The 15688-nt window shown below is 38.2% G+C and overlaps 1 pseudogene; it reads left to right on the forward strand.

The window, feature by feature from the left end:
• Positions 1–15329, forward strand: part of LOC122068375 — a 29242-nt pseudogene extending 13913 nt beyond the window's left edge.
• Positions 15330–15688: the final 359 nt, after the last annotated feature.

Here is a 15688-nt window from a genome sequence, read left to right on the forward strand (position 1 = left end):
AAGTGGGAGATTGGAAATTATTTTATTATGATGATGAGATTCTTTGTGGTGGTGGTCATTGGAAAATAATGGTCCTTGCATATTGCTACACATGAGGGGGAGATTCAAATTATTTGCTTCATTTGATTGATTATCTACTTAAGATTATTTTGTTTGAAACGTTTGTGTTAGTGTGTGTCCTCAACAACTATTTTATCAATTGAAGATGATATATTCAGAGACTTGATGCTGTTTGATATATTCAACAACCGGATGTTGTTTGGTCCCCAACAACCTGATGCTGCCTATTTATCTATGGAATTTTTTGTGAAACGACTGTTTGAGGCTCGTGAGTGCTTTGTTGTAGCTATTGGAAGCTACAATTGTTGTTGTAATCACTTATTTGGAAGGGTTTTCATTGTTGTTGGGGTGCCTTCTTTGGAAGGGCTTTCGTTGCTTTTGGAGATGTTGATAGCTTTATGATAGTTGATTGGGATTCTCTCTGTGCTCGTTGGAGTTTTTGTCGGTCCAATCTAGAGCTTTCTATTGCTATGTGTATACTCCAACTTGAGGGGGAGTGGTAGAGTATATGAGAGAATTTATCAGTTGGAGGGCTGTGGGTGGCCATAGACCTCCATACCATGGGATTATATTTGATATATCTTTGTTATTAAGGGTGAAACAGGGTCGGGTTTCTTAAAACCCAAGCCCTACCCTGCATCCCTTTAATTGGGCCCGAGCCTGGCCCGACCCGGCTCGGCCTCGCTTGGCCCGGCCCAACCTACCCTCAGGGCAGGCTGGGTTGGGTCAGGCTCTTACATCAATCCATTTTTTTTTTTAACATACATCTGATGCCAATAAATCATTTCAACAGATTTATTAAAATCAAAAGTTGGTGATGAGTTTATAATTTATAATATGTTATGTATTGGGTTTTTTTAAAGTAAATGTGAACAGCGTGTGCATGGAACATTATAATATATTATATTATAACCTATGTTACAATGTGTATATATTATAATAATATGTACAACTAATGATGTAAAAGGTGTATATTATATATATATTACATATATTTTATAATCAGGGACTCAGGGTTAAAAGTCATGGTTGGGTTGGGCCGGGCCTAGAACTCAACCTAGGCCCAACCTGACCCTGACTCAAGGTTGGGTTTTTTCAACCCTAACCCGCCCTTAGGGTCAGAAAACTTGGCCCAATCCCTATTCGGGCTCAAGTTCGGGTTGTCAGGGCCAAACTTTCACCCCTATTTGTTAGTGTCCTATTGGGTTTAGGATAGTTGTTACCTAAGTTAGAGTTAGTTTCCTTTTTTGATTATGTCTTCTACTTTTATACTTGTTTTATTGACATAGTAATAGCTAGTTTATATATTGAATGAAAGTAGTAGTCTTTACCATATGGTTGTGACTCCCAATTACACCAATCTCTCTCTCTCTTATTTCTTCTTCTTTGATTATGGTTCTCAAATCTTTATAGGTTCGAAGCTATGGTTGCTGTGAGGGATGCTTACCTCTCTAACCCCTTATGAAAATCCATCTCTTCTTTTCTTCTCAAGTCTATTTCGTTTCTGGGTTTTCTGCTGTTTATTTTTCCTTACTTGGCAATACTCTGTTCTGGGCAGTACTTCCAGGCTCCAGCCCTAGTTTTTGACATTGATCTCTCCTGATCCTTAGTGAATCAATTTGAGGTTTTAAGGGTTCATTCTCCTCATAGAAACAACTCACCTTATATAGTTTTGAGTCTATATTTGACCTCTAGCCCACTCTAGGGGAAGTTCTAACCAAAACTTCAGATCTGGTTCCACTATTCCGCCAGATTCAAGTTGCAATAGCAGTTGATTTTTTTTGGTTGATGATTTGATGTTCATCAGTCAAAAATGAGAGGACATCGAGTTTCACAATTTTGTTTGAAATTTCAGGGTGCACAAAGGTGAGTTGGGTGATTTCTCTAGTCGAAACCAGGCTAGGTCTTCACTAGTTCTGTGTTTTATAGTGTGGACTCTGAGGTTGAAGAAGGCATGTTTCTAATCCACATGCTAGCCTCCACTATCGAAGGAGGAAGAAGGCCAGCCAGACCAGCTAGCCTTTGGATTGATCAAGCCTAGCTAGCCTCCACAAGTTTTGACCCTATGCTAGACACGTCAATAGCCATCGAACCAGCATAGGATGCCATTGAGATTGCATATTTACTTTCCAGACTTGGACTTCTAGAAGACTCCACAAGTTGCCAATCGAACCAGCCTTGCATAGTTGTCCAGAAGACCTTCTATTGCTGCCTGCGATTTCTCCTAGTAGCTGTACTTTTAGCCCTTGTGTTTGACTGGTCAAACTTGGTTTGAAAAGTTAAGTTATGTTCTAGAATGTCCTTTATAGTTGTCTTTTATGATTTTTTTCTTAGGCTTAAAGTTAGTGGCTAGTTGCCCAACTACATAGTTTACTATTTGGGAACTATTTCTATTTGTAAGCTTTCTACTGTCTATAAATTATAAAAGAGAGGCTGATGTACCCATTTACAAAGTTAATGAAAGACAACTGATTTGCAGCCAAGGATTGCCCCAAACTTCTCGAGAAAGGATGATCAATAGCTAAAATAGCTATGGGTGAGAGGCCCAGGTTAAGATAGTCATTATCCCACCCACAACTATCCCACTCTATCATTCTATTTTTTTTGTTTATTTTCTGTGAGAGAGTGAATTGAGAGTTATTTTAAGTCTACTTGAAGACCTGAAGCATACTTGTCTAGTTTAAAGGTCATATCCCCCTCTAGAGCTTCACTCTCTAGAGATGTTTGTCCAGTTGTCTTCCCACCCAATCCTTCCTCATCCAACGCCATATCCCTACTGATCCTTCATGATGCTTTTGCCCCTCGGATATCCCCCCATCTCTTCTTCTCTTGCCCCTTTTCTTGCCATGTATGAAAATCTATCCTTTCCAAATGCTGGCCTTCTAGAAGAGCAATCCTTCCTTTTGACAGAGAATGTATTTGGGCAAAAATGTCATTCTCTAGTCCGACCATTTGCGACACTATTGGTAAACTATCCTTTTGCGCTACCATAAACCACCTCTGGATGGATTATAACATTTGGAGATGGATTGCCAAATCTAGATCCCTTGACAAGATTTGGAAATCTATCTCATTTGATGTTGCCTCCAAAGCCCAGGCTCTCATCTGTAGATATAACCGCCGCATCCCTTTCTCCCCCAGAAACTCCCATATCATTTCTTCTTGGAACCTTGAGGTTGCCATTTCCCACACCCCCTGACTGCCAAGTTGGCCTCCCACTCCCCTCTCCCCTTGATCCGTTTGATTTTGTGTAATTTTTTAGCTCCCCTTGGGTTGGCTTCTCCTTGTTGGCTTAAGCGTCCCTCCCCCCTTATTTCCCCTTATATATTCTTCTTCTCTTGGTAATGAATTATTTATTCATCTAAAAAAAAGGACATGTTTTGCTTTGGGTATTACGGATTTGCCACCCAAACTCTTAATTTAAGCTATCTATCATTTTTGTGGGCCCATAAGTGCTCCGATTCCCATTTTGGAACCTGGATCTGCATCAGGTCTAGGAACCTTGGTAGCCTAGGCAGGGGGTGCCTTGGATGTCTTGGTTATATTGTTGGTGTCAAATTGCATATGAGCCCCTCCAATGCCTTGGGTCGCCTAGATGTCATGACAACTATGGAAAATAGAATGCCACCTCAACTTCCTACTGGGTAATAATAATTAACAACTTAAATAAGCCTTTCTAATAATAAAATATTAGCCTAAACTGAACTTACTATCAGACTGGATCCCACAGTTCAAACAGCTAGGTTTCAATATATTTAAAAGAAAAAAGTATATAAAGACCATGTGAATAAAAAAAAAACCCATTTACTACTAGCTACCATCGACCAGATTTGGATGGCCTGTATTTCTTACGCTTTGGCTTCCAAATCCTATCATATTAGTGAAGCCAATACAATGCTACTCATCACTTATACTATGCTCGAGTGGGGGAGCTTGAGTGGCTGTATGTGGTTTGCATGAATTGATATGTTGTGGGATGTTTTTGTGGGCTCATATTCCAATGCATTGTAACCCTATGTTAGTTGTTAATGTGGGAGAGGTTTGGACAACTCAAGTGAGAGGCCTTTGCACATGCAATGGTTGTTACGTGTTGTCAGGAAAATTAAGAATGGGATTATGTCTCCATATATAAGTACATGAGTCCAGGTGTTTGCACGATATACAATAATAATAACAACAACAACAACAATAACAAAAACTCAGCTTTATCCCAACTTAATGGGGTCGGCTACATGGATCCCATAACATGATTTAAAGTCTGATACTTATAAAAGACCTCTAGATAGTATACTGGCGTTATGCCGTTATGAGCATTATATTAAACTAGAGGGATATTCTATGTGTGACCTATGCAAAAAACAGGGAATAATTTGGCAAACCTATGTCTCATGTTGTGGACCCGAAGAAGGGAATCTCTTTTCTGATTTTGGAGCATTCTTGGGCTTCAAAAGGCAAACTGTGGTGATCATCATAATGAATCTCTCTTCAACTTCGAAGAATAGGGAGATTTATAACCTTAAAATAAAAAAAAAAAAAAATACAACTGTTAAGATTTTAATGTTATTCCCATCTATTGCCATTACTATTCAAAAAGAGAGGAATGAGTATGATTCTTTTTTTGTTTCTAGATGCAAACATATTATATTTATCACTATAGTCTTTCTATTTAATGTATTCCCTAATCATACAAGAATCCATGCAGAAGAAAGTTTAATGGGAAGCATTTTCAATTTTAACTAATGTTTTTGGACAAGACTTGAGCAAAAGAGATTGGTATTTCAAAGGAGATATGATTTGATTATTTTGTTCTGATAGAGTGTTAATACTGATTTAGAATAACAAGTATTTAGTTTTGATTTTTGAAAACTATTGCCTGTAGAGCTCTTCTTCTTTTCCATTTTAAGCATTTGGTAATTGAGATTATGTAAAATAAGTGGGAAAGAAAAACAGGGTACTGTTCACTGTGCATGGAAAAGATTTGCTGACTTCTTTCTAGTTTTGTCAAAACTGAAACCTTTCTAGCATTTGAACTAGCTTTGTCATTTGCTGCCTTTTATGTGCTAAGATTGTGCCACTAATATTTAATTTCAAGACCTGAGACTAGGACTGTAACATGCTTTGAAACTGTTTCTTAAGTTTTCAATGTAAGACATGGCCCCCTAAATAAAATGGAACAGAAGAATATGGTTCATCTAGCTGAACCTTAAGAGGGGTGAGAGAGAGTTAGATTATAGCTTTCATATATTGCTGCTAACAAGTCTCAACATATCTTGTGTGGACAGATAATTTGGTGGAGAATCTCTTAGGAGATTTTGAGTATGAAGTGCAGGTTCCATATCTGTTGTACAGGAATTCTAATCAAGAAGTTAATGGTATTTGGTTTTATAATTCATGTGAATGTGAAGATGTTGCGAATCTTTTCAGCAAGTACTCTTATCTAATTGCATTTCATAATGATGACTCCAAGATTTTAAGTAGTTTGTGCCTTGTTTATATTGTAGAGTAACATGGTGTGGTCACTCATCTGCCTGCTTATTAATAGCTATAGATGAAACAGAAATGAACTCGTATCTTGTTTTGAGAAAAAAAAAAGTTATCAATAACCTTGTGTTTTTATGTCTTGAGAACTAACAAATGGAGAGCTGTGGCCTTGTGGTTGAGATTGGTTCTCTTGTTAATAGGTAACATATGAGAAAAAGTCAACAAATTAGCTAAGTGACCTTGTGTCATTGCAATACAGAACTGAGTTAGATTTTAGGACCACCTTGTTTTGTGCTGGCCTTGGCACAATGGTAAGGTTACTCCACTGCAACCTATGGGTTGTAGGTTTGAGTAAGGAAACAGCCTCTCCACGAAGCGGGGACATTGGTACATACATTATGACCCTCCCAGAAGCCTCATGCACTGGGTATGCCCTTTTTCTTGTTTTGGGAGTCTGATGCAATTTAAAAGGACAAAGAAGGCCAGAAACAAACCAAAACATTGGTGATCTTGATCAACCTGTCAAAAGGAGAGTTCAATGCTGGCCCAATTTTGGTTCAGATCTGGTTCAGTTTGATACATTGAAACAACCTTATTTTTCTCCAATCGGATTAGCCTTACTATTCATGAAGGTATTGTTCACATGAATAGTACCTTGGGGTCCAATATTTACAGCTAGCTTGGGAGATATGCTGCTAGCACTTGTTAGGATATTAAATATTAGTTTCTGTTGCAAGTCTAGAATCCTACAACCAGATTAGAGAAGAGGAAGGAGGAGAGAGAAGAGACGGAGAAAGTTGAAAGGAAGAGAGCTGAGAAGAATAGAGTTCTTGTTCTTTCTTCTTGTTTTGAATTCTAAGGCCCTTACACCTTAAATAAAGGATGCGGAGAAGAATAAAGTCTTCTTCCCACCAAATTCTTATCTACTATCATTAATGCCCACCAAGTTCTCACCTAATACCATTAGTGGAGGAGGCTACCACCTATTTACCTATCTTTGATGATCGTGGCAGTCTCCCTTTGTTGACAATGGCTCTCACCTAACATTGGCAATAGAGGAGGCTGCCACCTAGCTTTGACAATGAAGGTAGCCCCCTTTGTTAACAATGATAGGAGTGTTACCTAATACTAATAAGATTAAAATACCCCTATAAACTCCACAACAACATTTTCAGACAAAGGATTTAGGTCAACTTCACTATTTCCTTGGTATTAAGGTTATCTGAAGCAAGAAAAAAACCAGTTTATCTCAAGCGAAGTACGTTCTAGATCTTCTATATGACATTGGTATGCTTGCATCAAAACCAGTGGATGAACTTATAGACACTCATCAGAAGTTTAGAGTTGATGATGGTGAGCTTCTCAAAGATGTGCACCCGTATAAGAGTATGATTGGGAAGTTGATATATCTCATAGTTATGAGACCAGACATATCATTTGCGATTAGAGTTCTTCATTTTCTTGGATGGAAAGCTGCATGGATGTAGAAATGGATGCACTCTTGACGTATGACACTTGGAGTTTGGTAGATTTTTCTCCTGGAAAGGACCCAATGAAATGTTGCTGGGATACATTGTTAAATACCATCCTGATGGCTCTGTTGGGCGGTTGAAAGTACATTTGGTTGCCAAAGGTACACACAGAATTACGGGGTTGATTATTTTGAGACATTCTCATATGTTTCTAGATTGAATTATGTTCGTGTTTTGATATCCCTTGCAATCAGTTTTGACTTGCCATTGATTCAATTAGACATTAAGAATGTTTTTCTTTATAAGGACCTACATGAGAAAGTGTACATGGAGCAACCTCCATGGTATGCTGCTCAGGGGGAGAATGGTGGCTGTGTATGTAGATTACATAAGACTATTTATGGTCTTAAACAATCTCCCGGAGCGTGGTTTGAGAAGTTTAGTACTATTATTACCAATTGTGGGTTTTTTTAGTGCTATTTGGATCACTCTATTTTTGTTCATATCTAATGAGATAAGTTAGTTGTCTTGGTTGCTTATGTGGATGATATCATCATCTCTAGCAATGATGCAGTTGGTATTACTGAGGTGAAAGAGTATTTACAATAGCAAGACCAAGGATTTAGGTTAACTTCACTATTTCCTTGGTATTAAGGTTATCAGAAGCAAGAAAGGAATCACTTTATCTCAAAGGAAGTACATTCTAGATTTTCTATCTAACATTGGTATGCTTGCATCAAAACCAACGGATGTACCTATGGACCCTCATCAGAAGTTTGGAGTTGATGGTGAGTTTTTTAAAGATGTACATCAATATAAGAGTTTAATTGGGAAGTTGATATATCTCACAGTTACGAGACTAGGTATATCATTTGCAGTTGGAGTTCTCAGTTAGTTTATACACTCTCCTAAGAAAGCTCATTGAGACGTGACCGTTTGTATTCTTCGGTACTTGAAGGGTGCTTTTGGTGAAGGGATAATTTATCAACCCAATAAGCATATGGGTTTAGTTACCTTCTCTGATGTAGAATGGGCAGATATTGCCAATGATTGTCAGTGTACTACAGGGTATTGTACCTTTGTCAGAAGGAACCTGGTTACATGGCATAGTAAGAAACAAACTATTATTGCTAGATTCAATGCTGAAGCAGAGTATAACCATGGCTCATACTACTGCTGAGTTGATGTGGCTTTGCTGTTCGCTTCTGGAGATGGGTTTTCATGTGTCTACTCCTATGAAGATGTACTGTGACACTGTTTATGTTGCCAGTAATCTGGTCTTTTACAAAAGAACCAATCATATTGAAGTGAATTGTCACTTCATTCGTGATGTAGTCTTAAAGAATCTAGTTGAGACTCCATTTGTTCCTTCCATAGATCAGTTGGCTGATATGTTTACCAAGTCATTTTTGCTCTTGTTTTTCGTACTTGTGGTAATAAGCTGAGCATGGGTGATATATCTGCTCTAGCTTGAGGGGAAGTGTAGAGTTTCTAGGGGTATTTTAATCTTATTAGTGTTAGGTAATGCTCCCACCATTGTCAACAAAGGGGGCTACCTTCATTGTCAAAGCTAGATGGCAGCCTCCTCCATTGTTAATATTAGGTGAGAGCCATTGTCAACAAAGGGAGACTGCCACGATTGTCAAAGATAGGTAGATAGGTGGCAGCCTCCTCCATTAACGATATTAGGTGAGAGCTTTGTGAGCATTAATGATGGTAGATAAGAGTTTGGTGGAGAAAGACTTTATTTCTTCTCCACATCCTCTAATAAGGTGTAAGGGCCTTAGAGTTCAAATTAAGAAGAAATAACAAAAACTCTATTCTTCTTAGCTCTCTTCCTCTCAACTTTCTTTCTCTCTTCTCTCTTCTTCTCTAATTTGGTTGCAAGATTCTAGACTTGTAACAATTTCTATTTTTATTTCTTTGTTTTATCTTGGCAAGAAAGCTTTGTAACTTAGGAAGATTTGTCTCTTTTTTAGTTGGTATTTTGTTTCCTATTTGACTAAATTAGTAAGTAAGTAGTTTCCTTTTTATGTTCAGTTGTTAGTTTCTAATTTTGTTAAGCTTGGTTAGTAGATTAGATACAAATTAGAAAGTCCTATTTTACTCCATTAGTTTCCTTTTCTGTTATTGCTTTCTATCCAAGTTATGTAAGGCTATTTAAAGCCATTGATTATATGAAAAAAGAATGAAGATTGAAGTTTATAAAATTGAGTGTTTACTCATGGCTGAGATAACTATTATCTTGAAGGGTGAGTTAGCCAAAAACCTAAGGGGTAAGATGCTCATTCCCTAATTCTTTTTACACCCTTCTCAACTCTCCATCAATTTTATTTCTTTCCTTTATTTGTTTGTTGTGAGAGAGTGTTTGAGTGATTAAAGTAAGTTTGTTGAAGGCTAGAAGCACCATCAAAAGATCAGTTTGAAGGTCATTCAAGGCCTTTCAGCTGCTGCTACTATAGAACTCCATGAAGTTTCCTTTTTTCATTCTTCAAGCATAACTTCCCAGCCAGCCATTAGTTGAGGCTCGTCTTTTGAAGGATAGTTGGGTATCATACGAGGGACCTTTGCTCCAAATTTGAGGTTCATCGTAGGCTGAAATCTTAAGATATCAAAAGTTGTTCAAAGTTCCCTAATTCATGTCAACAGCATAACACTCAATTCAACCATCGGAATTTGCTCATCTTTTGAGGGCTTGTTGGCCTTCATCTACTCCAAGTTTCAGCTCCATCTAAGCTATGGTTTGTGCTATCTCATATTTCTCCCTATTTAGCCAGATTTTTCAGATCCTGCCTGGGATTAGGATCACTTGTGATTCTAGTCTTACATTAATCGGTTGGGTCAAAGTAGGCCAATAATGGATCATTAGGCTTAATTTTGATTGCCCAATGGATTATATGGGTAATCAGCTGACTATTTTTGGGTTTTCTATCGTGATAGGTCAATTCTACAACAACAACAACAACAATGAAGCCTTATCCCAACTTATGGGTTCAACTACATGGATCCAAACAAGGACAAGAAAGTTGAAGGAAACAACTGATGACAAAAAAAAAATGTAGTAGTACACAACTATATGGGGTTGCTACCTAGATCCTAGACCTCCAATGCACTTAATTTGAGGCCATACTTGAGACAAGACTAAATTGTGCATGTCTTCCCTCACAACCTCTCCTATGGTCATTTTTGGCTAGCCCTTAGCTCTTTTGGATCTATCTATTTGGATCAAATCACCCCTCCTTCCTAGAGAATTTGATAACTTCCATTGAACATGGCCATACCATCTTAGGAGACTTTCCCGAAGCTTATCTAAATATTGTGGGTAACTCCCAAATCTGCTATAATGAGATCATTCCTTATCTTTATCTATCCTACTTTTCCAACACATCCATCTTAACATTCTCATATCTACTACACATAGCTTATCAACATTCACTTCTTAACAGCCCAGCATTCTGCCCTGTACATCGTAGCTAGTCGTACAACTGTCCTATAGAACTTTCCCATAAGCCCTAAATATTAGGGATTTAAGGTCAATAGACTTAATACAATATTATTGTTAATTTCTATTTTTGTAAGTTGTATTCTTTATTTAGAAGTGTTTCTAGAAGGGTTGGATAGTGTTGCTGCCAGAAAACCAATCATCGGCCAGACAAACTTGCTCATTAAGTAAGGAAGAGATGGCCAGAATTGGACTCTGGGGGGGACTCTCCGATGCTTAAGTTAGTATTCCGGGCAACAACAGTTATGTGTTGGGAATTGAAAGAGTTGTAGTCACAAGAGGGAGAAAGAGATTGACCCTTTTTAAGTTGTAGTCTTAATTGAGTGTTGAGTGGAACACCCTAACTTTTGATACCTAATGAGTTCATTAAATGGTTCCAGATGTTCATGTCTATTTGCGCATTTGATTACATGTATATGTTCTATTTTTTAAGATATACTGATTCTTTTATGTGCAGGATTCTTAATGCATACTCCAAGGTTCCTCCAAAGCCAGAAGTATCTTCAGCCAAAAGGTAGTATTTCTAGCTGCCAAACGTCTTTTTCATTTTAGAGAAATTTTTGGGATATGTTATAGTTGGGGTTAATTTCCTTCTTTTTCTTTTGGGATATGTAACAACTTCATTGATTAGAAGAAGGGGATATGAGACTAATGGACAACTAAAGAAGTATCAATCGACATTGGGGTTTATGTTCTTATGAATATGCAAAGGAGGGGGTCACAATTCTATTATACAATTAAGGGACAAAGATTTCACTCCTTATCCTTTTCGCCTGCTTCAATCTAACTAGTAGATATACATGGGAAACTATATCATCATCTTTTCAATTAGATTGGATTTTGAGGAGAGCTTCATCTTTTTTATAGCTTCTTTTTCTCCTCGAGGGGTGTCTTTTGTTTTGATATAAATTGGGGTTATTATTGTTCTCTTTAGCATGTTTGTCATTTCTTTCAGGTTCTTAAAAACAAAATACTAGCCAATAGCCAGACATTTTTCGAACTAAGATTTTTTGTTTTTTAGCTTTCAAGAGCAAAGCTGCTTCTGAGAACATAGTAATACCCTAATACACCCATAATTATCCTGTCCCACATTGTGTATTTTCTGGTGGTTGATTCTTAAAAATTCACTCTCTTAGCAAATTGTGTCCTAATTTTGTTTCGTTTTTATTTATGTAACAGTGAGTTTGAGGAACTGGAATCTGTGCCAACTATGGCAGTGATGGAAGGTCTACTGGAGCCACCATCAACAACTAGCTCTACCATCAATGACAGTCCTGATGATTCTTCTTTCGTGAACTTCTTTAGTGTATGTACTCTTCTGATTTGCAAATTAGACTTCTTGCCAAGCAATACATGCTCTGTTTATTGAATCATTCCTATCCCTTGCACCGATTTTGGAGGAATTCGAACTTTTCGCACATGGGGTAAAAAGGAATTTCCTGGGGATCTACATGAAAATTGGGAACGATCAATTGCAGTAGTTAAGAATCCACTCATAGTCTTAAGCCAAAAAGCAATGGAGAAATGAATGAGGGAAAAAAATCTCCATCCCAAAAATAAAAGGTAACAGTTTGCAAGGTTCCATCGGTGAATAACCACACCATAGTCCATTATGTTTGGAAAAAAGACTGCACTTTACATGGTTACCTTGATCCCAAATCATAACACGGGGAATAGACTGAATATCAGTTTCTAGTAGTGGCTTATGTGGGATTTAATTAGACCTTTGTCAAGATACTTTTTACTTTGTCTACCAACCATTCTAGCCTCTTCCCCATCCTGATGGCTGATAGTGGAGTTGGAAATGGGCAATAGCCAGGGAGGAGAGCAGATTTACCTCAAAACCGTTATATTATTATTATTATTATTATTATTATTATTATTATTATTAATTAATTTATTTATTTATTATTATTATATTTTTTTATCATTGGTGTACTATTAACATTTGGGTAAAAATACTTCTTGATGAACCTCAATTCTCAAAGCACCAACGCTGATAAAAGGAACTTTGTTAACTAGACCCACTGCTAACCTCCCAACCGATATCTTTGGAGATAGAGGTTTAAGGGTTATGATGCCCTTTGAAAGAATAACTCTATCACTGGTGCAGAAATGCTCTGTTTTTTGCTGGTAGTGGGAGCGGCCATTACTCTCATCCAAGGTAGGTTCGTCCAAGCCTTTACAGCCCAATCACAGATGAGAGCTTTTTCATAAGCATTAATGGGGACAGAGCATGGTTGCTTAGTTTGAAACTAGGGTTTCAATGGACTGGTATTACAAAAGATGAAATTAGGGTGTTATGCTAAAAAGTGCCTACTGAGTGGCCCTAAGATGCGGGAGTAACCGAATGACCCGGCAAAACTGACCATGGTCCACCTAGCTTAAGCTAGGCACCCAAGGTAGGAGCCGACAAACCAATGGCATCATGCAAACCCCAGGAACCGAATGGCTAGGCTAGTACCATGGGAAGATCCATATGCAAGGGGTTTATACAACTACACATCATGGGAAGACCAATCCGTCGGGTAACGGACTATCTGCCCCGCTCGGAATGAGCAACCAGGCAACCACACCATCTACCCTCTACCGGTTGGTTCAAGACCTAGATAGCACCATTGAAAAGTACCCCCCAAAAAAGGGAAGTTGATTGAGCCTAGCCTGCGTATCATGAGACATGGGGTGAATCTAAGCAGGACATCTATTGGGATAATGAATCTTCCCATGGAGGAAGGGAATCTTGTCGTATTCTCTGAGATATGATCAATATGGGAAACCCCCATAACGAAAACGATCTCCACATTCACTTTCCTTCTACAACTCTTGCCAAATTTAGACTCCTGCCTCCAATGGACAGCTACCAAATCGGGACTGTCCACGGGAAACCGCCATCTCCAGCTATAAAAGCCCAGGAAAATCCCTTTCTAAAGGCCTCGATCTTTTTTCATCCTTATTGGAATTATTGTAGTCAGTTTGGTCGTCAATCTCTCTCTCTCTCCAAATCCTGACCAAAGAATCCATTTCCCTTACAGTGGTGACTCCACTGGGGACTGTCAATCTTTCTATACCAGAGGCTTACAATGAATGTTCGAATTTTCTCCCCCTCATCATTATTGTGTGTAAACATGTATATATATTGCTTGCTAATTGCATTATGCATCGTGTTCCAAGTGAAATCACTTGATGAGGGTACTCCCTATCGTGCCCGCACCCTCAGTGAGATTAGTGCATGATATACTAAGTACAGCATGATACACTAAGTACTCTGAGATCAAATGATGCATACTTCCTACATAAGAGTGCTCGAAGTGAAATTGGTTGACGACGATAGTCGTCGATAGTTTAAAACCCTATAGGTAGTAGACTATATCTTACCATTCTGAGATCAACTAATAGCCACTTTCCGTGCTATACTTGTGCACACACAGTCACGGATACACCCACCCCTGTGGTTAGTCGACTAAACCCATGTAATGTCATGGACAATCATCGTCGAAGCCACACCCCTTCATATAGTACCATCTGGTATATCAAAGGAACCATATACCCATAATTCGCTTTCAGCAATAGGCATATCGGTTCTATCAAGGGTGGCCTTGTTTTGTCCTATAGCCTTACATATTGCATTGCATCATGTAGGAACTAGACCATTGAACAGTTAGGATACGCCACAAACTAACTCAGAAATTGTTTGCGGTTCAAGTTCGTATCCCTATAGCTTGTTTCATCTGGGATGAGATTTTCCCTATATTTGGTTAAATCTATATGTCCTTGGACAATTGGGAATTGGGAGATGCAACTATATTGGTTTTGGTTCACTCAATCGTGCCTGCGGGGTGATTCCCACTTTACCACATTATATTAGCATGAGTTCTAAACTGATAATGTTCTACATAACCAATCCAAGAGTCGGGAATGATAAGGTATTTTCATGTTACATGGAGAAACAAAGTACCTACGTGAAATCAGCTACGAGGTTATTCTTATATGAACCAACTTGTTTGTTTTCCCACACCATAATTGGTGTCTAACTTGGGCCTCCTAATGAAAAAAGAAAAAGATAAAAAAGGAGTATATATATGTGTAAATATCAACTGAGGGTTGGGCCAAATTTAGACACTTATTATTGTGGAGAGTAATTCAATTTATGCATCATTCAAAATAAATACTTTCAAAAAATCTAAAAAAATCAAATTCCTTTGCTTGGTCAGGCACGATTCCGAGTAAGGACATCAGTCTAATGCAGCAGCAGTCACTCTATCTTCCCATGCACTCGGTGTTGTTCCCTATCCAGTGCCAACCTTGCGGCTACCATCTCCCCTGCTGACTTCATCTACCCCTCTAATACCCCTTCTTAATACATCAGAACCTACCAACAGTAATTGTGCAGCTAATCTTGTCAAGCCTTCTACATTTTACACTCCATCATCCTCGTCTGCATTGATGAAGCCACCTGTCTCTTCTTCTATTTCAACTGCTCCTCCTCTTCATCCTCCAGCCAATCTGCAGCGCCCATATGGTGCTTCACTGCTTCAGCCCTTCACTCCACCGACTCTATCACCATCTTTTACTCCTACGTCCTCTTATACCCCAAGCTATGGACCAGCTATTAACAGAGACAAAATTCGTGAGGCACTGCTGAGGCTTGTTCAGGTATTCTGAATTTTGTTTGTGTGTGTGTTTCATTTTTCTTTTTCAGTTTATTGTTAGTAATTATTTTTTCTTCTTTTTGGTTCTTTCTCATGGCTATGTATATCCATGAGGTTTATAAGAATATTTTTTTCTTGTCACAAAGTTGAGATATCGGTGATTGATTTTCCGGTAATTTTGGTTGATTCTAGATATTTTTATTCAAGCTTAATTTCAAAATTTTGTTGATCTGCTTGTAAAAGGAGAGGATTGTCATAATATATGCTGTGAGTATAATTACTCACATGATGGTTCACTTCATGGAAAAAGTATAAAATGCATAATAACTGAGAGGTAGGTCGGTCATATTCCACCACATGTCATGGCATTTTGTTGGAAAAAGATGTCTGCAACATCAATGGGCATCCAACGATCTGTTCAAGGGCTGGAATTGTTTGGACGCACATCCCAAGTGTTAGGATGAATTGTCACCTTCCTTCTCTCGAAGGGCCATTGCCAATAAATTCACTTGTCGAATAATTAC

This window comes from Macadamia integrifolia, unplaced genomic scaffold, assembly GCF_013358625.1.
Source record: "Macadamia integrifolia cultivar HAES 741 unplaced genomic scaffold, SCU_Mint_v3 scaffold378, whole genome shotgun sequence".
Taxonomy (NCBI): Eukaryota; Viridiplantae; Streptophyta; class Magnoliopsida; order Proteales; family Proteaceae; genus Macadamia; species Macadamia integrifolia.